Consider the following 23,590-nt stretch of genomic DNA (forward strand, 5'->3'; position numbering starts at 1 on the left):
AATTCCCACCTAGCCACCCTCGATCCCTGGCCCTGAATGCCAGCATTTCTAAACTACTGGCCTATGAAATGCTGTCATTTAGGCTGGTGGACACAGACAGCTTCAAACAGCTCATGTCGCTTGCTGTCCCACAGTATGTTGTTCCCAGCCGGCACTACTTCTCCAAGAGAGCCGTGCCTTCCCTGCACAACCAAGTATCCGATAAAATCAAGTGTGCACTGCGCAACGCCATCTGTAGCAAGGTCCACCTAACCACAGATACGTGGACCAGTAAGCACGGCCAGGGACGCTATATCTCCCTAACTGCACACTGGGTAAATGTAGTGGCAGCTGGGCCCCAGGCGGAGAGCTGTTTGGCGCACGTCCTGCCGCCGCCAAGGATCGCAGGGCAACATTCTTTGCCTCCTGTTGCCACCTCCTCCTTCTCGGCTTCCTCCTCCTCTTCTTCCACCTGCTCATCCAGTCAGCCACACACCTTCACCACCAACTTCAGCACAGCCCGGGGTAAACGTCAGCAGGCCATTCTGAAACTCATATGTTTGGGGGACAGGCCCCACACCGCACAGGAGTTGTGGCGGGGTATTGAACAACAGACCGACGAGTGGTTGCTGCCGGTGAGCCTCAAGCCCGGCCTGGTGGTGTGTGATAATGGGCGAAATCTCGTTGCAGCTCTGGGACTAGCCAATTTGACGCACATCCCTTGCTTGGCGCATGTGCTGAATTTGGTGGTGCAGAAGTTCATTCACAACTACCCCGACATGTCAGAGCTGCTGCATAAAGTGCGGGCCGTCTGTTCGCGCTTCCGGCGTTCACATCCTGCCGCTGCTCGCCTGTCTGCGCTACAGCGTAACTTCGGCCTTCCCGCTCACCGCCTCATATGCGACGTGCCCACCAGGTGGAACTCCACCTTGCACATGCTGGACAGACTGTGCGAGCAGCAGCAGGCCATAGTGGAGTTTCAGCTGCAGCACGCACGGGTCAGTCGCACTACAGAACAGCACCACTTCACCACCAATGACTGGGCCTCCATGCGAGACCTGTGTGCCCTGTTGCGCTGTTTCGAGTACTCCACCAACATGGCCAGTGGCGATGACACCGTTATCAGCGTTACAATACCACTTCTATGTCTCCTTGAGAAAACACTTAGGGCGATGATGGAACAGGAGGTGGCCCAGGAGGAGGAGGAGGAGGATGAGGAAGAGGGGTCATTTTTAGCACTTTCAGGCCAGTCTCTTCGAAGTGACTCAGAGGGAGGTTTTTTGCAACAGCAGAGGCCAGGTACAAATGTGGCCAGCCAGGGCCCACTACTGGAGGACGAGGAGGACGAGGATGAGGAGGAGGTGGAGGAGGATGAGGATGAAGCATGGTCACAGCGGGGTGGCACCCAACGCAGCTCGGGTCCATCACTGGTGCGTGGCTGGGGGGAAAGGCAGGACGATGACGATACGCCTCCCACAGAGGACAGCTTGTCCTTACCCCTGGGCAGCCTGGCACACATGAGCGACTACATGCTGCAGTGCCTGCGCAACGACAGCAGAGTTGCCCACATTTTAACCTGTGCGGACTACTGGGTTGCCACCCTGCTGGATCCACGCTACAAAGACAATGTGCCCACCTTACTTCCTGCACTGGAGCGTGATAGGAAGATGCGCGAGTACAAGCGCACGTTGGTAGACGCGCTACTGAGAGCATTCCCAAATGTCACAGGGGAACAAGTGGAAGCCCAAGGCCAAGGCAGAGGAGGAGCAAGAGGTCGCCAAGGCAGCTGTGTCACGGCCAGCTCCTCTGAGGGCAGGGTTAGCATGGCAGAGATGTGGAAAACTTTTGTCAACACGCCACAGCTAACTGCACCACCACCTGATACGCAACGTGTTAGCAGGAGGCAACATTTCACTAACATGGTGGAACAGTACGTGTGCACACCCCTCCACGTACTGACTGATGGTTCGGCCCCATTCAACTTCTGGGTCTCTAAATTGTCCACGTGGCCAGAGCTAGCCTTTTATGCCTTGGAGGTGCTGGCCTGCCCGGCAGCCAGCGTTTTGTCTGAACGTGTATTCAGCACGGCAGGGGGCGTCATTACAGACAAACGCAGCCGCCTGTCTACAGCCAATGTGGACAAGCTGACGTTCATAAAAATGAACCAGGCATGGATCCCACAGGACCTGTCCGTCCCTTGTCCAGATTAGACATTAACTACCTCCCCATAACCATATATTATTGGACTCCAGGGCACTTCCTCATTCAATCCTATTTTTATTTTCATTTTACCATTATATTGCGATGCTACCCAAAGTTGAATGAACCTCTCCTCTGCCTGTGTGCTAGGCCTAAATATATGCCAATGGACTGTTGCAGTGGTGGCTGACATGAAGCCTGATTCTCTGCTATGACATGCAGACTAATTCTCTGCTGACATGAAGCCAGATTGTCTGTTACGGGACCTCTCTCCTCTGCCTGGGTGCTGGGCCTAAATTTATGACAATGGACTGTTGCAGTGGTGGCTGACGTGAAGCCTGATTCTCTGCTATGACATGCAGACTGATTCTCTGCTGACATGAAGCCAGATCCTCTGTTACGGGACCTCTCTCCTCTGCCTGGGTGCTGGGCCTAAATTTATGACAATGGACTGTTGCAGTGGTGGCTGACGTGAAGCCTGATTCTCTGCTATGACATGCAGACTGATTCTCTGCTGACATGAAGCCAGATCCTCTTTTACGGGACCTCTCTCCTCTGCCTGGGTGCTGGGCCTAAATTTATGACAATGGACTGTTGCAGTGGTGGCTGACGTGAAGCCTGATTCTCTGCTATGACATGCAGACTGATTCTCTGCTGTCATGAAGCCAGATTGTCTGTTACGGGACCTTTCTCCTCTACCTGGGTTCTGGGCCTAAATTTATGAAAATTGACTCTTACAGTGGTGGGTGACGTGAAGCCTGATTCTCTGCTATGATATGAAGACTGATTCTCTGCTGACATGAAGCCAGATTGTCTGTTACGGGACCTTTCTCCTCTGCCTGGGTTCTGGGCCTAAATTTATGAAAATTGACTCTTACAGTGGTGGGTGACGTGAAGCCTGATTCTCTGCTATGATATGAAGACTGATTCTCTGCTGACATGAAGCCAGATTGTCTGTTACGGGACCTTTCTCCTCTGCCTGGGTTCTGGGCCTAAATTTATGAAAATTGACTCTTACAGTGGTGGGTGACGTGAAGCCTGATTCTCTGCTATGATATGAAGACTGATTCTCTGCTGACATGAAGCCAGATTGTCTGTTACGGGACCTTTCTCCTCTGCCTGGGTTCTGGGCCTAAATTTATGAAAATTGACTCTTACAGTGGTGGGTGACGTGAAGCCTGATTCTCTGCTATGATATGAAGACTGATTCTCTGCTGACATGAAGCCAGATTGTCTGTTACGGGACCTTTCTCCTCTGCCTGGGTTCTGGGCCTAAATTTATGAAAATTGACTCTTACAGTGGTGGGTGACGTGAAGCCTGATTCTCTGCTATGATATGAAGACTGATTCTCTGCTGACATGAAGCCAGATTGTCTGTTACGGGACCTTTCTCCTCTGCCTGGGTTCTGGGCCTAAATTTATGAAAATTGACTCTTACAGTGGTGGGTGACGTGAAGCCTGATTCTCTGCTATGATATGAAGACTGATTCTCTGCTGACATGAAGCCAGATTGTCTGTTACGGGACCTTTCTCCTCTGCCTGGGTTCTGGGCCTAAATTTATGAAAATTGACTCTTACAGTGGTGGGTGACGTGAAGCCTGATTCTCTGCTATGATATGAAGACTGATTCTCTGCTGACATGAAGCCAGATTCTCTGTTACGGGACCTCTCTCCTCTGCCTGGGTGCTGGGCCTAAATTTATGACAATGGACTGTTGCAGTGGTGGCTGACGTGAAGCCTGATTCTCTGCTATGACATGCAGACTGATTCTCTGCTGACATGAAGCCAGATTCTCTGTTACGGGACCTCTCTCCTCTGCCTGTGTGTGTGCTGGGCCTAAATATATGCCAATGGACTGTTGCAGTGGTGGCTGACGTGAAGCCTCATTCTCTGCTATGACATGCAGACTAATTCTCTGCTGACATGAAGACAGATTCTCTGTTACGGGACCTCTCTCCTCTGCCTGGGTGCCGGGGCCTAAATATCTGAGAATGGACTGTTCCAGTGGTGGGTGACGGGAAGCCAGATTCTCTGCTATGGAACCTCTCTCCAATTGATTTTGGTTAATTTTTATTTATTTAATTTTTATTTTAATTCATTTCCCTATCCACATTTGTTTGCAGGGGATTTACCTACATGTTGCTGCCTTTTGCAGCCCTCTAGCTCTTTCCTGGGCTGTTTTACAGCCTTTTTAGTGCCGAAAAGTTCGGGTCCCCATTGACTTCAATGGGGTTCGGGTTCGGGACGAAGTTCGGATCGGGTTCGGATCCCGAACCCGAACATTTCCGGGATGTTCGGCCGAACTTCTCGAACCCGAACATCCAGGTGTTCGCTCAACTCTACTTGTATGTAAAGTGCAAGTGCTGCCAAAATTTACAAGGAAGAGGCACTCCGATACACCCTTAGTTACACATAAAGGAGGGCATCATACACACCCTTTAAAAATTATGACTGATGGCCTGCTGATCTGACAATCTAAAACATTATGGACGGTGGCCTTTTGTGACTCTAGTTAACCTGGGGCCAAGGGCACGTCCCCGCGACAGCGACAATCCATTTGGAAGTCTGGCCTATCAACTTTCGAGGTAATTGTCAGCTCAAAACCATTGTAAACTATGGGCAAGAGGGAATCAGTGTTTGTATTCCGGAGAGGGAGCCTGAGAAACGGCTACCACATCCTAGGAAGGCAAGTGGGTGGCGCGTAAATCACACACTCCCGACTCGTGGAGGTAGTGACGATAAATAACAATACAGGACTATTAAGATGCCCATGGAATGTTATTGGAATGAGTAATAAAAAATTACTGGGAATGTCACTGCAGTATTTTGGATGAGGAAATGTTGCTGCCGCTTTGTTGACTCTAGACAACTTCTGCCTGATCGCACTTCCCCGCGACGTCCACAATCCATTTGGATATCTTCCCTATCAACTTTTGATGTTCTTTTATGCACCTAACATGGTGACCATCGGTAACGGGGAATCATTGTTCGATTTCGGAAAGGGAGCCTGATAAACGGTTACGGCTACTACTTCAAAACAAGGCAGCATGAGTTGCAGTCCTGCAGATGAGCTGACCCTATAGAAGATTTGAGTTGCGGGGCTGCTGGTGAGCTGAGGTGGAACCGACAAACCCAACTTGATTTTGATGGCTGCATTAATCTGCAGGTGACCGTCATACAGCTCTACAGATTTGTTTCCATCTGTGTCTTTCTCAACAATCTGTGGCCTCAGCCTTTTATGCTGCCATCTCCACAACATGTCACCTTGCCACTCATTTCTATCACCATGTGTGCTGAAGCTGCTTAAAAGGCCTTAAATTGATCATCAGGCCCACAATTTAATTAAAGGGGTATTATCAACACGCTATTTCATACTTACCTGCTCCCGGCGCGCTGTCCACTTCCTGGTTTAGGGGCGGGCTCCATCTTGATTGAAGTCTTCTCCCGGCCAGGCCGCGAGTTGGACTGAGCGCGCACTCCGAGGCCGCGCATGCTCCCTGGTGACTTCTTCCTGGCAAGTATACTATACTGGCCAGGTAGAAATCACCATAGCGCATGCGCGGCCTCGGCGTGCACTTTCGGGACTTTGCGCGGCCGGCCGGGAGATAAGAAGATGTCGTCTGTGTAAGTGTGGCCATAACCAGGGGAGACGGAAGACAACAGTCAGGTAAGTATATGTTTATTTTCTTCTAAGGGGTAGGAATTAGTTAATTAAATATATTTAGAAAAATGATCACTGTTAAATCATTATCAGATTTAACAGTGATTATTAAGATGGGAATACCCCTTTAAGCTTTTGGAATCGATAAACCCAACTTGCTTTTGTGGGCTGCATCAGTGGCATAGCTAGAAATGACTGGGCCCACAGCAAATTTTTGAATGGGGCTCCATCCCACAGTAATTTTTTAGCGACTCCTTCTTTTCATGCTGCCCCCATTCCTGTGGCTAGTAAAGTCACCAGGGGCGAAGTTAGAAATGACTGGGCCCCATAGCAACATTTTTTTATGGGCCCCACCCTCCCGGATCTCCCACCCCTACATACCTCTCAGACCCCCACCCCTTCCAGAGCTCCCACCCAAACACCCAAAACACCCTTCCAGGACCTCCCACCCCAACATCCCCACACCCCTCCTAGACCTTCCACCCCCACCCCAAATCTCCCACCGCCAGTCCCCAGATATAATGGTTCAGACATCAGGTGTCCTGCTCCCCCCTCCTGCCTATATAATGATCCAGACCTCCAGGAACATGCTTCCCCCTACTCCCAATATATAATGGTCCAGACCTCCAAGGTCCTGCTCCTCCCTATATAATGGTCCAGACCTCCAGGGTCCTGCTCCCCCTAAATAGAATGGTCCAGACCTCCAGTGTCCTGTTCCCCCCCTATATAATGGTCCAGACCTCCAGGGTCCTGCTTCCCTCTTCTTAAATATAATGGTCCAGACCTCCAGTGTCCTGATCCCCCCTTCTCCTTAAATATAATCGTCCAGACCTCTAGGATCCTGCTTCCCCCTACTCCCAATATATAATGGTCCAGACCTCCAGGGTCCTGTCCCCCCCTCCTCCCTATATAATGGTCCAGACCTCCAGGGTCCTGCTTCCCCCTACTCACCAAAAATAATGGTCCAGACCTCCAGGGTCCTGATCCCCCCTTATCCTTAAATATAATGGCCCAGACCTCCAGGGTCCTGCTCACCCTCCTCCCCAGATATAATGGGTCCAGACCTCAGGGATCCCCCTCCCCCCTCCTCCCCAGATATAATGGTCCAAACCTCCAGTGTCCTGTTTCCCCCTATATAATGGTCCAGACCATACCTCCAGGGTCCTGCTCCCCCCTTCTCCTTAAATGTACTGGTCCAGACCTCCAGGGTGCTGCTCCCCCCTCCTCCCCAGATATAATGGTCCAGGACTCCAGAGTAAGTTTTACCAGTCCCAGAGTCAGCCAGCCCTCACCTCACAGCCACTTGAACGTCTGCGCGCCCACACTCCAGCAGCGCTGCCAGGCCCAGCAGCACGCAACTTCGCTGTACGCACCGCATCCTCCACTTCCGGCCAGTTTGACTGCCGCCCAGACTGGGAGCGGGACCACTCCATCTCCTCATTGCAGGTATGCCTCTATGCCTCCGGCCGCGCCCTATCGCACCTCCCTCAGCCTGCAGGCCCTATATATAATCCTCAGTCAGCAGCCCGGGCCCCCAGTGGCGTAGGGCTCCATAGCCATTGCTATGGCTGCTATGGTGACCCCTACGCCCATGACACTGTATATAATTTAATTGTGTAATGCTGTTGAGGGGGCCCTGACCAAATCCATTAGTCCTCCTCCTTCTGGATGTGCCCCTTTTGGGTCAGGGCCCCAAAGCTGCAGCTTCCCCTGCTTCCCCTATAGCTACGCCCCTGGTCTGCATTAATCTGCAGGTGACCGTCATACAGCTCCACAGATTTGTTTCCATCTGCATCTTTCTAAACAATCTGTGGCCTTAGTCTTTTATCTAGACTCAGTCATTGTGAGGAGAGGATGTGGCACAGGAGGAGGAAGAGGGATCATTTCATAGGACTTCCGGCCAGTCATTTACAAGTGGCTCCAAGGGTGGGTTCCTGCACCCACAAACGCCAGGTACAAAATTGTCCAGCCAGGGCACAGTTCTGGAGAATGACGAAATGTAGGATGAGGAGGAGGAACCGTGTTCACAGCAGGGTGGCACCCAAACCAGCTCATGGCCATCACTGGTGCACGGCTGGGGGGATACAGAAGACACAGACGATACACCTCCCACAGAGGACAGCTTTTCGTTGCCTCTGGACAGCCTGGCACACATGAGCGATTACATGCTGCAGTGTCTCCGCAAAGACCACCGAGTTGCCCACATTCTAACTTGTGCTGATTACTGGGTGGCCACACTGCTGGATCTCCGTTACAAGGACAACGTTCCATGCTTAAATCCGTCACTAGAGTGTGATAGTAAGATGCGCGAGTACAAGCGCACACTGGTAGACGCGCTGCTGGTGGTATTTCTACCTGACAGCGGGGGCACAGTGGAATCACAAGGCAAAGGCAGAGAAGGAGGAAGAGGTCGCCAACGCAGCTGGAGCACCATCAGCACCACAGAAGGCAGGGTTAGCATGGACGAAATGTGGAAAAGCTTTGTCAGCACGCCACAACAACCAGCACCACCAGCTGATATGGAACGTCTTAGCAGGAGGCAGCATTTCACCAACATGGTGGAGCACTATGTGTGCACACGCCTACACGTACTGAATGACGGGTCTGCCCCCTTAAACTTCTGGGTCTCCAAATTGGGCACATGGCCTGAGCTTGCCCTTTATGCCTTGGAGGTGCTGGCCTGCCCTGCAGCCAGTGTATTGTCTGAACGTGTGTTTAGCACGGCAGGGGCTGTTATCGCAGACAAGCGTAGCCGCCTGTCCACAGCCAATGTGGACATGCTCACATTAATTAAAATTAACCAGGTATGGATCTCACAGGACTTATGCGTACCTTGTGCAGAATAGAGATGTATACTGGCCTTAACCAGCCATTGTCATTCTACAGCGCAATTGCTCATTGTTCTATTTTGGATATTTCCCACTCTTTTGGAGTGTACCCTAATAAAAAAATTTCACTAATTTGTCTGTTACATACTCGGTGAAATTCAAAAAAATTTGGGTGTGATATACCCCTGCTCTACCTAGTAGACACGTAAAAAAAAAATCACTATTTTGTCTGCTACATTTTCGGGTGAAATTCACCAATTTTTGGCTGTGATATACTACTGCTATACCTACTAGACAGGTAATAAAAAGCACTAATTTGTCTGTTATATATTCAGGTGAAATTCACCAATTTTGGGCTGTGATATACCCCTGCTCTACCTAGTAAACAGGTAAGCAAAATTCACAAATTTTTCTGTTACATACTCGGGTGAAATTCAATTTTTCGGTGTGATATACCCCTGCTCTACTCAGTAGATAGGTAAAAACATTTCACTAATTTGTCTGCTACATATTTGGGTGGAATTCACCAATTTTTGGCTGTGATATACCCTTGCTATACCTAGTAGACAGGTAAACAAATTTCACTAATTTGTCTGTTACATTCTTGGTTGAAATTCAAAAGGTTTTGGCTGTGATATACCCCTGCTATACCTAGTAGACGGGTAAACAAATTTTACTAATTTGTCTGTTACATTCTCGGGTGAAATTCACCAATTTTTGGTTGTGATATACCCCTGATATACCTAGTAGACAGGTAAAAACATTTCACTAATTTGTTTGTTACATTCTTGGGTGACATTTGACAATTTTTGCCGATTAAACCCCTGTTCTGCATAGGTGACATGGACATAAATTTCAAAAAATCTTCTTTATTTGACTCGCGCCACATCCTTTGTTATTTATCGTCACGAGTCGGGAGTGGGTAATAGCCGCGCGCCCCCTCCTTTCCTTCGATTCTTCCATTTTAATAGCTTCTCCAACATTTAATTCCGCTCAATCACATTTAATTTCATCCATTGACCTTCCTTGGATGTGCTATCCCTTTCGCACGCTCCCTTTCCGGCGTGGAACCCTGATTCGACACTAACCGTGATCACCATGGTAGGTGCAGAAAAGAACATCAAAAGTTGATAGAGCAGATATCCAATTGGATCGTGAACATCACGGAGACGTGCGACATAGTGGGGCAGTATGTGACTGATGGGTCTGCCCCCTTCAACTTCTGGGTCTCCAAATTGAGCACATGGCCTGAGCTTGCCCTTTACGCCTTTTTTTAGGGACCAGTTCAGGTCTGAAGTCACTTTGCAAGGCTTACATAATAGAAACCACTCAAAAATGACCCCATTCTAGAAACTACACCTCTCAAGGTATTCAAAACCGATTTTACAAACTTTCTTAACCCTTTAGGTGGTCCCCAAGAATTCATGGAAAATAGAGATACAATTTCAAAGTTTCACTTTTTTGGCAGATTTTTTTTTTTCCAGTTACAAAGCAAGGGTTAACAGCCAAACCAAACTCAATATTTATGGCTCTGATTCTGTAGTTTACAGAAACACCCCATATGTGGTTGTAAACCGCTGTACGGGCACACGGCAGGGCGAAGAAGGAAAGGAATGCCATACGGTTTTTGGAAGGCAGATTTTGCTGGACTGTTTTTTTTGACACCATGTCCCATTTGAAGCCCCCCTGATGCACCCCTAGAGTAGAAACTCCATAAAAGTGACCCCATCTAATAAACTACACCCTCAAGGTATTCAAAACTGATTTTACAAATGTTATTAACCCTTTAGGTGTTCCACAAAAGTTATTGGCAAATGGAGATGAAATTTCCGAATTTAAATTTTTTAGGAAATTTTCCATTTCAATCCATTTTTTCCAGTAACAAAGCAAGGGTTACCAGCCAAACAAAACTCAATTTTTATGGCCCTGATTCTGTAGTTTACAGAAACACCCCATATATGGTTGTAAACTGCTGTACGGGCACACGCCAAGAGTAGAAACTCCAAAAAAGTGACCCCATTTTAGAAACTACAGATAGGGTGGCAGTATTGTTGGTACTTGTTTAGGGTACATATGATTTTTGGTTCTCTATATTACAAGGTAACAAGAAATAGCTGTTTTGGCACCGTTTTTATTTTTTTGTTATTTACAACACTCATCTGACAGGTTAGATCATGTGGTATTTTTATAGACCAGGTTGTCACGGATGCGGCGATACCTAATATGTATACTTTTTTATTTATTTATGTAAGTTTTACTCAATAATATCATTTTTTAAACAAAAAAAAATCATGTTTTAGTGTCTCCATATTCTGAGAGCCATCGTTTTTTCAGTTTTTGGGCGATTATCTTAGGTAGGGTCTCATTTTTTGCGGGATGAAATGACGGTTTGATTAGCACTAGTTTGGGGTGCATATGACTTTTTTATCGCTTGCTATTACACTTTTTGTGATGTAAGGTGACAAAAAAATGTTTATTTAGCACAGTTTTTATTTTTATTTTTTTATGGTGCTCATCTGAGGGGTTAGGTCATGTGAAATTTTTATAGAGCCGATCGATACGGACGTGGCAATACCTAATATGTATACTTTTTTTATTTATGTAAGTTTTACACAATAATATTGTTTTTTAAAACAAAAAATATCATGTTTTAGTGTCTCCATATTCTGAGCCATAGATTTTTTTATTTTTTAGGCGATTGTCTCAAGTAGGGGCTAATTTTTTGGGGGATGAGGTGACTGTTAAATTGGTACTATTTTGGTGGGCAAATACCTTTTTGATCGCTTGCTGTTGTACTTTTTGTGATGAAATGTGACAAAAAAATCGTTTATTTAGCACCATTTTTATTTTTTACAGTGTTCATCTGACGGGTTAGGTCATGCGATATTTTTGATATTTTTATAGAGCCGGTCGATACGGACGTGGCAATAACTAATATGTATACTTTTTTTTATTTATGTAAGTTTCACACAATAACAGCTTTTTTAAAACAAAAAAAAATCATGTTTTAGTGTCTCCATATTCTGAGACATATTTTTTTTATTTTTTTGGCGATTTTCTCAAGTAGGGACTCATTTTTTTCGGGATGAGGTGACTGTTAAATTGGTACTATTTTGGTGGGCAGACGCCTTTTTGATTGCTTGCTGTTGTACTTTTTGTGATGTAAGGTGACCAAAAAATTGTTTATTTAGCACAGTTTTTTAATTTTTACGGTGTTCATCTGAGGGGTTAGGTCATGTGATATGTTTATAGAGCCGGTTGATACGGATGCAGCGATACCTAATATGTATACTTTTTTCCCCCCTATTTTTTACCAATTTTTTTTAACTTTATTTTTGGAAAATGACGTTTTTGTTTATTTTTACATGAAACTTTTAAATTTTTTGGGGGGAAAACTTTATTTTTTCAACTTTGTTTTTCACTTTTTTTTTGTCCCACTTTGGGACTTGAACTTTTGGGGGTCTATTCCCTTTACAATGCATTTCAATACTTCTGTATTGGAACGCATTAGCTGTATGAGTAATACAGTGAGTACTACAGTGAGTATTACTCATACAGCTTTCGGCCTATGAGATCCAGGGGGCTGGATCTCACAGGTTTGTCACCGGAGGGCAGCGCGATGCCTTCCTTAGGCATCGCGCTGCCTTCTATGCCATCGGGTCCCCCTACAGCCGCAGGGGGACCCGATGGCACCGCCCGCCGCCACTGCAACCGCAGGTAAAAGCCTCAAACCGCAGTTCACGGGACACCCCCGTGCATTTAGCCAAGGTACCTGCCGGGCATATGCACTTTATGGTTATGAGCTCTTACCTGGATAGTCTTCTCTAAGAAGTAGTCTTTTGGGGAGTTTTCACTGTACTAAACATATGCTAAATTCCCCTGTGCTTGAGACATGCACTTTCATTATCACAAGTTAAAGAGAACACAACTGAAAGCACATCAAATTTATTACAAAATAGAGACAGTTTTTACACAGTTCCTAATGAAGCTTGCTTTTTCTTGACATTTGTTGAGACCCTGTTAGACAACCACATTATTGGCTGCTATAACTGAGTTTGTATTACACACTCTGTGTGATATTGATTACATCTATTCAATGGTACTTAAAGCTCAGCCTGAAAAAACAGTTCCCGGATGTCAGATTGCTTTCTTTCTCAGGAAAATGTAGCTGTATACTGTAGCTGTTATAAAATTTATATTTAACACTCTAGCCGCAAACTGTTCCCTATATCCCTTCATGGTATAACTTATGGGACTTATGATGTACCATACTATATGTAAAAGGAAAAAAACTATGTGATAGAACCCCTGAATGCTTATATACCATACCACAATGTAATTTGATAATGTTTGTTGAAAAGTGAAATAGAAATTGTGCACATATTATTTTAAGTTTGTGACACTTGTATATATCGATCAGTTGTCTTTATAGAAATTTGTGGGTTATATGTACTTATTGTAGTTGTTGGTTATGTCCTCCGATTTTTCCACTTCTGGCTGTCTCTAGACATTGTGTTTTAAGACTATACAATGTATGATGTGATAACTAGAGATGACCAAATTTTTCAAGAGTTCAATTTGGCTGATTCGCCGAATTTTACAAAACAATTCACTTCGTGACTAATTACTTTGTCACGAAAAGCATTTTTTTTAAAGTAGTGGGTGCAATGACAGGGAGCTGTCCCCTGTCATTGTAACCCTCAGATGCCGTGTTCATACATGTTCACGGCATCTTAGTGTAAAAACAGTGTAAAATTAACATTGAAAAGATATTAAATTAAACTTACCATGTCCATTTGCCCGCAACCGTCCGGTCACCGACATCTTGCTTGAAGATCTGGCGCAAAATCTTGCGCAGCGCGAGAATACATCATCACGCTGGTCAATGTGGTGACATTATATGGCGGCCCGTCACGAGCAAATGGAGGAGGTAAGAATGATTTTTTATTTTTTTTTAAATACTGTTTCAGGTTAAATCGATTCGCTTACACGAAGCACGAGTAAATTTGGCTTCAAGGCGAATCAAATTTATCCTGAAATTCTGATCAAATTCCACTTTGTGGGATTTGATTCCCTCATCTCTAGTGATAACACACACATATGAGTTTAGAAGAGAATGTTTCAGATCAATAGCTGCTTAAAATGGGCCTATATTGCTCTTCATCATTGACTATTTACTATGATGCATGCTTTTATGAAACTGTTCCTGTCATATTTGCATACACTGTTTGTCCCTTGTCAATATTTTAACTTGCAAATGCCTTACAAGTAAGTGCCTCACTTCAATCATAGGTTTGCACTTTGTCTGCTATAGAGGTGGAGCTTCACTCTGAAGTGCTCTCGGCTGTTTCACACGACCTCTCCTCTGGGTGGTGGCTGTGGTGGTCTCCTGGTTAGATGTTACAACTGTTACTCAGAGTAGAGGTACTATGAAGTACCACAATGCAGAGAGCACTTGAGAGTGAAGCTCCACCCCCTGAGTACCTACAGGAGCAGAATCTATCAGAATAAAAGTTCATTTTCACACAGATTTGCAAAGGTATGTTTGCCCTGCTTACCCCAGTGTTGCATGGGCAAAACTACTGACCGACCCCTTTCTGTCTTTCTGGTTACTTGTGACCAATGTACATGTAAGGTTACTATATAGCACTTATTAATGCAGGTGCATAAATTAGAATATTATCGAAAAAGTCAAACTCATATATAGATTCTTTACACACAGTGTGATCTATTTGAAGCATTTATTTCTGTTAATGTTGATGATTATGGCTTATAGCCAATGAAAACGAAAAAATCAGTATCTCAGAAAATTACAATATTATATAAGACCAATTAAAAAATGATTTTTTAAATATAGAAATGTTGACCTAATGAAAAGTATGTACGGTATATGTACTCAATACTTGGTCAGTGCTCATTTTGCATACATTCCTGCAACATGTGGCATGGAGGCGATAAGCCTGTGGCACTGCTGAAGTGCTGTGGAAGTTCATGTTGTTTTGATAGCAGTCTTAAGCTTGTCTGCAGTGTTGGGTATGGTGCCTCTCATCTTCCTCTAAAGCTTATCAGTAGAGGGAAGCATGAATTGCTCTAAAATTTCCTGGTAGACGGCTACACTAACTTTGGACTTGATATACCACAATGGACCAACACCAGCAGATGACATGGCTCCCGACACCATCACTGAATGTGGAAACTGCACATTGGACCTCAATCAACGTGAATTGTCTGCCTCTCCACTCTTCCTCCAGACTCTGGGACCTTGATTTCCAAATGAAACACAACATTTACTTTAATCTGAAAACAGGACTATGGGCCACTGAGCAACAGTCCAGTGCCTTTTCTCCTTAGCCCAGGTAAGGCACTTCTGATGTCTCTGGGTCATGAGTGGATTGACACAAGGAATTTGACAGTTGCAGCCCAAGTCCTGCATATATCCTTGTGTGGTGGCATCGCTCTCAAATTCTAGAATGGCCTTTTCTTGACAATCCTTTTATGGCTGCGGTTATCCCTGTTATTTGTGCACTTTCTTTCTTCTGGACACCTGTCAAGTCAGCAGCCTTCCCCAAGATAGTGTAGCCTACTGACTGAGGGACAATTTAAAGACTTAGGAAACATTTGCATGTGTTTTGTGTTGATTATCTGATAAAAATGTGACACCATGAGTCTACTATATCGAACCTTTTTACAATATTCTAATTTTCTTAGATACTGACTTTTGGGTTTTCATTAGCTATAAACCATAATCATCAACATTAAAAGAAATACATACTTGAAATTGATCACACACTTTTTTAATTGGAATACCGAAATAAATTAACTTTTTGATATTATTCTAATTTAATGAGATATGCCTGTTGAGTCATTGAAATTCTGTGCTGTTTGCTATTTTTCATAAATCTTGGCCTCTTGTTAGACAAGCCTTCTACATTGTCTGCATACAGGTCCTGTCCATACGATTGCAGCTGATGGAGGGTCATGTGACCAGACATATCACTCAGTCTCCTCCATTTAAACATACCACACCTGCTCTAAACTCCCAGCTGTGAAGTGCAATTGGCAGGTGCAGTGTATTTGAATGGAGGAGACATCACATGGAGGTGATTTGCTTGGTCACATGATGCTCTACGAGCAGCCATTTTATGGACAACACCTCTGTGTGGACTTGGCCAACAATGGGACATACCTTATGAAATATGGAAAATGTTGCAGAATTTCAACTAAGGCTATATTAATAAGTGCCATATAATCATCTTACCTACACATTTATCACAAGTAGCTAGAAAGTGGCCAACTTATTTAAGCATCCATTTTATATGGACCCATATTAAGCGTGTATTGGGTCCACCACAGCACTTAAAAAGAGAAAGTCAGATTGCAAGCTTTACTAGCGCGATATTCTCATAAATATCAATGACAGGTCAGAGGACCATTTTGACTGGATTCCCCCCTTAAAAAAAAAATTGTATAATATTCTTTGTCCATGAGGCTAAAAGAACCAAGACAACACAGAAAATGTTGTGAAACCTTGTATGCTCTTTGCTTTATTGATTTGTTATCTAATTAGGTTAAATAGGAAATTGTTTATTGTATTACAAATACAAATTATTATAACAAGAGATTAGCAATTATTTACTTTATGCTCTTAAACTTCTAAACTGAAGAAACAGTGGTACACTTTTATAACATATAGCAATTTGTATCATTAGTTTAGTGTAAGCAAAAAAGACAGAGTCTACAGAAATGATACAGGGGCTAATGTGAATATAAGGTATTACGCATTAGCATACAGCACCATAAATCATAGTAGTCACATGCAAAGTAACATGAAAAGTTATTAAACAAAATGTATGAGCAAGTACATATGTCGACTGTGTCTTAATACTTATGTCACACATGCCTGTTAGAGTAATATGTACCTACTGTAGCATATTTGTAAATGCATTCCATGGTGAGAACAAAAAACCTATTTTCTCACCATGCCTACCTCTCCTCCTGAAACAAATACACTGATCCCAGTTATCCTTTTGTTGGACACAGGTCGGTCACAGCTTTATTTTCATCATTATGCACATCTTCATATAAACAATATCTCCAAAAATGCCTGAAGTAGTATGCCAACCCATGGTATGTCCACCCTTAGCTCCATCCATTATCTCCAAACCTGAACACCAACTGTGACTTGAAATCAGAAAACAGCGGCCTCTAAAACAGAAGCCAAGGACAAAGAAGAATTAAAACCAGACTAAACCAAAATGAATATACAAAGGAACGGTGTAATAAAGACACAGACACCATCCTTTTGTTGGACCAAGGTAGGTCACAGCTTTATTTTCATACTGATAAACACCATCACGCATATCTTAACATAAAATATATATCTCCCCAAAAAAAGGTTTGCTAACCACCAGGCTCCCGGTGGGCAAGTCCATCCATTAACTCCAAACACCTAACTACCAAGGAGAAGCCAGTTGACTCCTAAGCTGTGCTCCGATCCCCATCCAACAAAAATACCGCTTTATCCATCTCGTCTTGCAATCCTGATTAAAAAATGTCAAGGTCGATATCGTTTAGGTGTATTCTATCAGGCCTCATCAAAACCCTGCTATCCCCCTCCAGCTGACCATGTCACATGACAGCACACAAAACTGGAAATTCTAGCGTTCACCATCCTATGGGCTTTTTCAATCGCATCACAATCGCGGGCAGAATCAGAATCAGTGACCAGACAATCTTACTGATCTCTACCACCTCAGACAAGAAATTGAAATTCACCATAGGCCATGGATACCTCGCCACTGGACTTAGGTGTGCTGAAAAACTAAACTACAGCAACATTCTGCTTGCTGAGCTGCCCAAAATATGGAAGAGTGGCCCCAGAAACAGACAATGGCTAAACAGGAATCTAGAACAGTAAACAAACAAGTTAGCAGCTTGTGCAGCGTAACCTTGGAAATAGCCGGAACCCCCACGCCTAATCCTCTGGACCTCATCATTAGAAAGACACTGTCCTAGACAACTCAGTTGCTGCACTGATATATTAAGAATCCATTCCATAATCACTGGGTGAAAATCCCAAGTGAACAACAAAATGTCGAAAAACAGAGTGAAACTGAAAATGCGTCAACGGTGAACCTTGCACTTGCAACAAGTATGGTCATCCTGGCCTAACAATGCCATAAACTGAGATACCCACTTTAGAGGGCAAGCTGTCTCTCCATGTCCTAGTAGGACCCACATACCCTTACCAAAACAACTGCTCTAAGAAAGAATGCAAAAAAGGGTGCCTATATTTGTTCCAAATGTGCTCCTTTTTCAAGCCCCAAAAAAGACTGATGAATTGCAAAATGTTTGGTAATATCTCGCCATTCATGCAGCTGAAAATAAAAACTGATGCCTAACAACCACTGCTGAGCAACCAGTGCAGAAACACTCTCCCGCTCTAAGTATAACAAATGGGATGCTGTAACCACCAAACGCATCTGATTGGAAAGCATAGTACTGAAAGTAATCCAAGAAAAAGTAACACTGAAAGGAACTAACCCATGAAAAAAAAAAAAGAAGTAATCTAAATAGTGGATTACTGATCACGCACCCATATCAAAATGCACCACCCAATCGAGGAAGGTACTAAACATCTCAAAGAAGTGACAAGAAATTGAACAACCCATCGGTAAACAAATATAACCATCGACCTGACAACCCAACAGTCTGAATGAACTGGGAGAAATCAAAACGCTGACTCAAGGTCAGACTTAGCCAGCAAAGGATCTGTGCCAGCCTCTCTAACCAACCCCACCGGCCTATCAAAAGATACGTATAACTGCAAAGCATCCTGTAATACCATCATTTACCAATGAGCCTTTAGGGTAGGACAAGTGATACATCAACTGATGTTTCCCAGATTCCTTCTTTAGAACCACCCCTAAGGGGAAGAGCCATACGTTCTTAAAAGGTAAGGAGGAAAAGGGGCCCATCATCCTACTATGGTTCACCTCTTTATCAAACTTGTTCCTCAACATGTCTGGATGGTCCCACATGGATTTCAGATTAGACAACAAACACAGGGATCCTAAATAAAGAAATAATGAGAAGAGATAAAGAAACCAAAAATAAAACCGGAATGATGTCCGATCTAAACTGAACTAACAGGACCTTAATGGTGTACACTAGACCTTTACCCGACCTACCCCTCCAGGACCTCGTGAGGTCAAACTCACCAGTTCCAGACGAAGAGGAAGGAACATCATGAGAAAACACAGGCTCCAGCGCAGGAGCCGCGCAGGCCGAGACCTTGTAACACAACGGACAAGTTGACATACCAAACGCCACCTTGCTGAACTGGAGGTGCTTGCCTCAGATGAAGATGGAGAATGCCAGCAGGAGGAGTGGGACTACCCAAATCACTTACTACGCCTAGAGGATTTGGAGCAGTGGGGAAAACCATGCCACCGATGCTGGGATTCCCTATGCTGACTGCATCTTTCTCGGTCCCTGGAAGAAAATCTAGAATGTGACCGCTTGCAGTCCTGGTAAGGCTTACGAATAGCAGAATCAGAGGGAGCACTAATGTAGAGGGGGCTAATGGACCATCCACCTTAAGTGAGGCCGGAAGCAGTGAGGCAGCAGCAGAACAAGCTGCCATACTGCCCCTATGCTGTATATACCCATGAGCAGTGCCAGAGCCGGAAGGGAGGGCTAGGACTCAAGTGTACAGGAAAGCAGAATCACTGCACTGACTGCCGACCATACACAGGAGCGGAAATAAGCTGCGATTCTAATGCCGACCCAAGCAACTCCCCAATCCCCATCATCAAGCGAGACAGGAATGCCAAATTGGCCTGCACATGGAATCACAAGGCTGTGATCAGGTGGCTTTTGTCAGCCATTACCTAGAGGACCAAGACGTTTCTCGGTAATGCCAGAAAAAGGCTGATTCCCGCCAAGGACAGGCTTATAAAATAAGAACCTCTTGTAAACACTCTCTCCTCTAAAACACTGACGAGGGGGAGAGTGGAAAGAGATAAGAGGAAGGGAAGGAAAGGGAATGCCATGGGGTCCAAAGAATTCCACTTTTAAAAATCTGTCCATACAAGATTATAAAACTGCCTGGGGGTGAGCATTTTTATTTTTATGTCTTGCTGCTCTCACATGAATCCTATCCCCTCCCCTTTTTTTCCTCAATGGACTTGAACAACTAGATCGACATACAGTATTTTGCTAGATCAATTGGGGTGTTTTATTATCATTGGGTTTTTTATCGTCCAGATTTCCCTGGGAAGTTTCAACGCCCTTCAGCTGTTGGTAATAAAGTATTGAATTTTTGTAGTAGATAACAGCACTGTTCCCTGTTCATATGTTAGAGTTGTTACACATTTCAGAGGAATTTCCTTTGAATCCAGAGGGGGAAAAAACTGCAGTCTGGTTTGAAGTTGTCTCGGAGTAGCATCTACATAAGCAGACTAAAAATGCAAGCTTGTGAGCGTTCAGATGTTTCATTTCATGTGTTTGTTTTAAGTGTGTAACTTAAGATAAGTGACTTTAGATTCAGGGGCTTTAGGAGGGGACCACATTAAGTCAGTTGCTTTTTTTATTGTATTGTATTTTTTTCCCCTTTGTCCCTTTTCTTGTGTAATCCCTATTAGTATGTGTTCCATTATTTACAAGGCAGTCCAGTGCACATCTTGTCAAATATATGCAGTCCTGAAACAGCTGTTTAAAGGTGTATATTTTTGTTCAAAATGTGAGCAAATTGCTTGTTTGGAATCCCAGATCCTGAGGGATTTATGTGGGTTTATGGTTATGGTTTATACCACATCCAAATAGTTCTGAGCCTGATGGTTGGGTGAAACCTGTTGAATTTTTTATGAAATGTCAGTAGTTCCTCTTCCGAGCTAGACCAGATTAGCAGTAGGTCATCAATATACCGAAAGTATGCCAGAGGTTTGGTGGTGCAGGTCGACATAAGATCCTCCTCTAGTTTGGCCATAGACAGGTTTGCAAACTGTGGTGACATTCTACTACCCATGGTGCTACCCATACGCTGTAGGTATAGGAATTTCCCAAAGGAAAAGTGTGTTGAAGAAAACACCCGATCAGTTGCAGGGCCGGTTCCGTGGCAAAATTATTTTTTTGCAGGAAGTACTCACATGCATCTATGCCATCCTTATGAGGGATATTAGAGTACAGGGGCTCTACATCCATAGTCACCAATCTTGTGTCTTCTGGTAATGGTTCAATGGCTGACAGCTTGCACAGAATGTCTTTGGTGTCCTAGATAAAACTGGGTGTCCTTTTGACCAAGGGTTTCAGAATATTCTCTACCCAGCCTAATATACCTTCAGTTAGGGTCCCCATACCTGAAATTATTGGTCTGCCAGGAATCCCCTCTATATGTATTTTCAGTAGTATGTAAAAGGTCCCCATTTTAGGATTATCCAGTATAAGGTCCAGTAGAGTGGGTGATTCACAGTTGAAGTTCTTTATAATTTGTATAAGTTCTTCTGTAAACTTTCTGGTGGGGTCTTCCTTAAGCAGTGTTTAGTATCTTTTGTTTGAGAGTTGACTGTGTGCCTCTTGAACATAATCCGATGTGTTCATAATCACTACCTCACCACCTTTATCCGCTGGTTTGATAATCATATTTTTGTTCAGGCTCACTCTCAATTAATCCCTACCGTATACATAAGGAACAATACCATCCAAACATATATCTATCATAAACCCACAGGTAGGGATGAGCGAACCCGAACTGTATAGTTCGGGTTCGTACCGAATTTTGGGGTGTCCGTGACACGGACCCGAACCCGGACATTTTCGTAAAAGTCCGGGTTCGGGTTCGGTGTTCGTCGCTTTCTTCGCGCTTTTGTGACGCTTTCTTGGCGCTTTTTGAAAGGCTGCAAAGCAGCCAATCAACAAGCGTCATACTACTTGCCCCAAGAGGCCATCACAGCCATGCCTACTATTGGCATGGCTGTGATTGGCCAGAGCACCATGTGACCCAGCCTCTATTTAAGCTGGAGTCACATAGCGCCGCCCGTCACTCTGCTCTGATTAGCGTAGGGAGAGGTTGCGGCTGCGACAGTAGGGCGAGATTAGGCAGATTAACTCCTCCAAAGGACTTGATTAACTGATCGATCTGCAGCTGTGGATCATTGAGCTGCTGATCCTCAATTGCTCACTGTTTTTAGGCTGCACAGACCGTTTGTCAGTCTCATTTTTCTGGGGTGATCGGCGGCCATTTTGTGTCTTGTGGTGCGCCAGCACAAGCTGCGACCAAGTGCATTTAACCCTCAATGGTGTGGTTGTTTTTTGGCTAAAGCCTACATCAGGGTGAAGCTGTGACACCAAGTGCATTTAACCAGCAATAGTCTGTTCATTTTTTGGCCATATACAAAATCAGGGGCAAGCTGCGCCTGTCACCAAGTGCATTTAACCCTCAATGGTGTGGTTGTTTTTTGGCTAAAGCCTACATCAGGGTGAAGCTGTCACACCAAGTGCATTTAACCAGCAATAGTCTGTTCATTTTTTGGCCATATACAAAATCAGGGGCAAGCTGCGCCTGTCACCAAGTGCATTTAACCCTCAATGGTGTGGTTGTTTTTTGGCTAAAGCCTACATCAGGGTGAAGCTGTCACACCAAGTGCATTTAACCAGCAATAGTCTGTTCATTTTTTGGCCATATACAAAATCAGGGGCAAGCTGCGCCTGTCACCAAGTGCATTTAACCCTCAATGGTGTGGTTGTTTTTTGGCTAAAGCCTACATCAGGGTGAAGCTGTCACACCAAGTGCATTTAACCAGCAATAGTCTGTTCATTTTTTGGCCATATCCCAGTCTAATTCTGTCACTAAATCCATACCGGTCACCCAGCGCCTAAATACTAGGCCTCAAATTTATATCCAGCTAAATCTGTCCCTAGTGCTGTAGCTGGGCGAGTTATTTAGTGTCCGTTCAAGCACATTTCTTGTTCTGGGTTGAAATACAATTCCCAATTTAGCAATTTCATAATTTAGTGGTTCCTGCTATATCAGAGCTCTTTGAAATCTATCCCAAAAAGGGTATATAATATTGAAGGTGCACATAGGGTCATTCAGAGTAACTTCACACACACCCGCTACTGTGTATTTCCAAGTCTAATTCTGTCACTAAATCCATACCGGTGACCCAGCGCCTAAATACTAGGCCTCAAATTTAATTCCCTCTAAATCTCTCGTTACCCACCGCTGTACTGTTGTTGCTGGGCAAGATATTTAGTGTCCGTCAAAGCACATTTTTTGTTCTGGGTTGAAGTACAATTCCCAATTTAGCAATTTCATAATTTAGTGGTTTCTGCTATATCAGAGCTATTTGAAATCTATCCCAAAAAGGGTATATAATATTGAAGGTGCACATAGGGTCATTCAGAATAACTTCACACACACCCGCTACTGTGTATTTCCAAGTCTAATTCTGTCACTAAACCCATACCTGTCACCCAGCGCCTAAATACTAGGCCTCAAATTTAAATCCCTCTAAATCTCTCGTTACCGTTGTCCTGTTGTAGCTGGGAAAGTTATTTAGTGCCCGTCAAAGCACATTTTTTGTTCTGGGTTGAAGTACAATTCCCAATTTAGCAATTTCATAATTTAGTGGTTCCTGCTATATCAGAGCTATTTGAAATCTATCCCAAAAAGGGTATATAATATTGAAGGTGCACATAGGGTCATTCAGAATAACTTCACACACACCCGCTACTGTGTATTTCCAAGTCTAATTCTGTCACTAAATCCATACCGGTGACCCAGCGCCTAAATACTAGGCCTCAAATTTAATTCCCTCTAAATCTCTCGTTACCCACCGCTGTACTGTTGTTGCTGGGCAAGATATTTAGTGTCCGTCAAAGCACATTTTTTGTTCTGGGTTGAAGTACAATTCCCAATTTA

Source organism: Bufo gargarizans, chromosome 1 (genome assembly GCF_014858855.1).
Source record: "Bufo gargarizans isolate SCDJY-AF-19 chromosome 1, ASM1485885v1, whole genome shotgun sequence".
In the NCBI taxonomy this organism is placed as follows: Eukaryota; Metazoa; Chordata; class Amphibia; order Anura; family Bufonidae; genus Bufo; species Bufo gargarizans.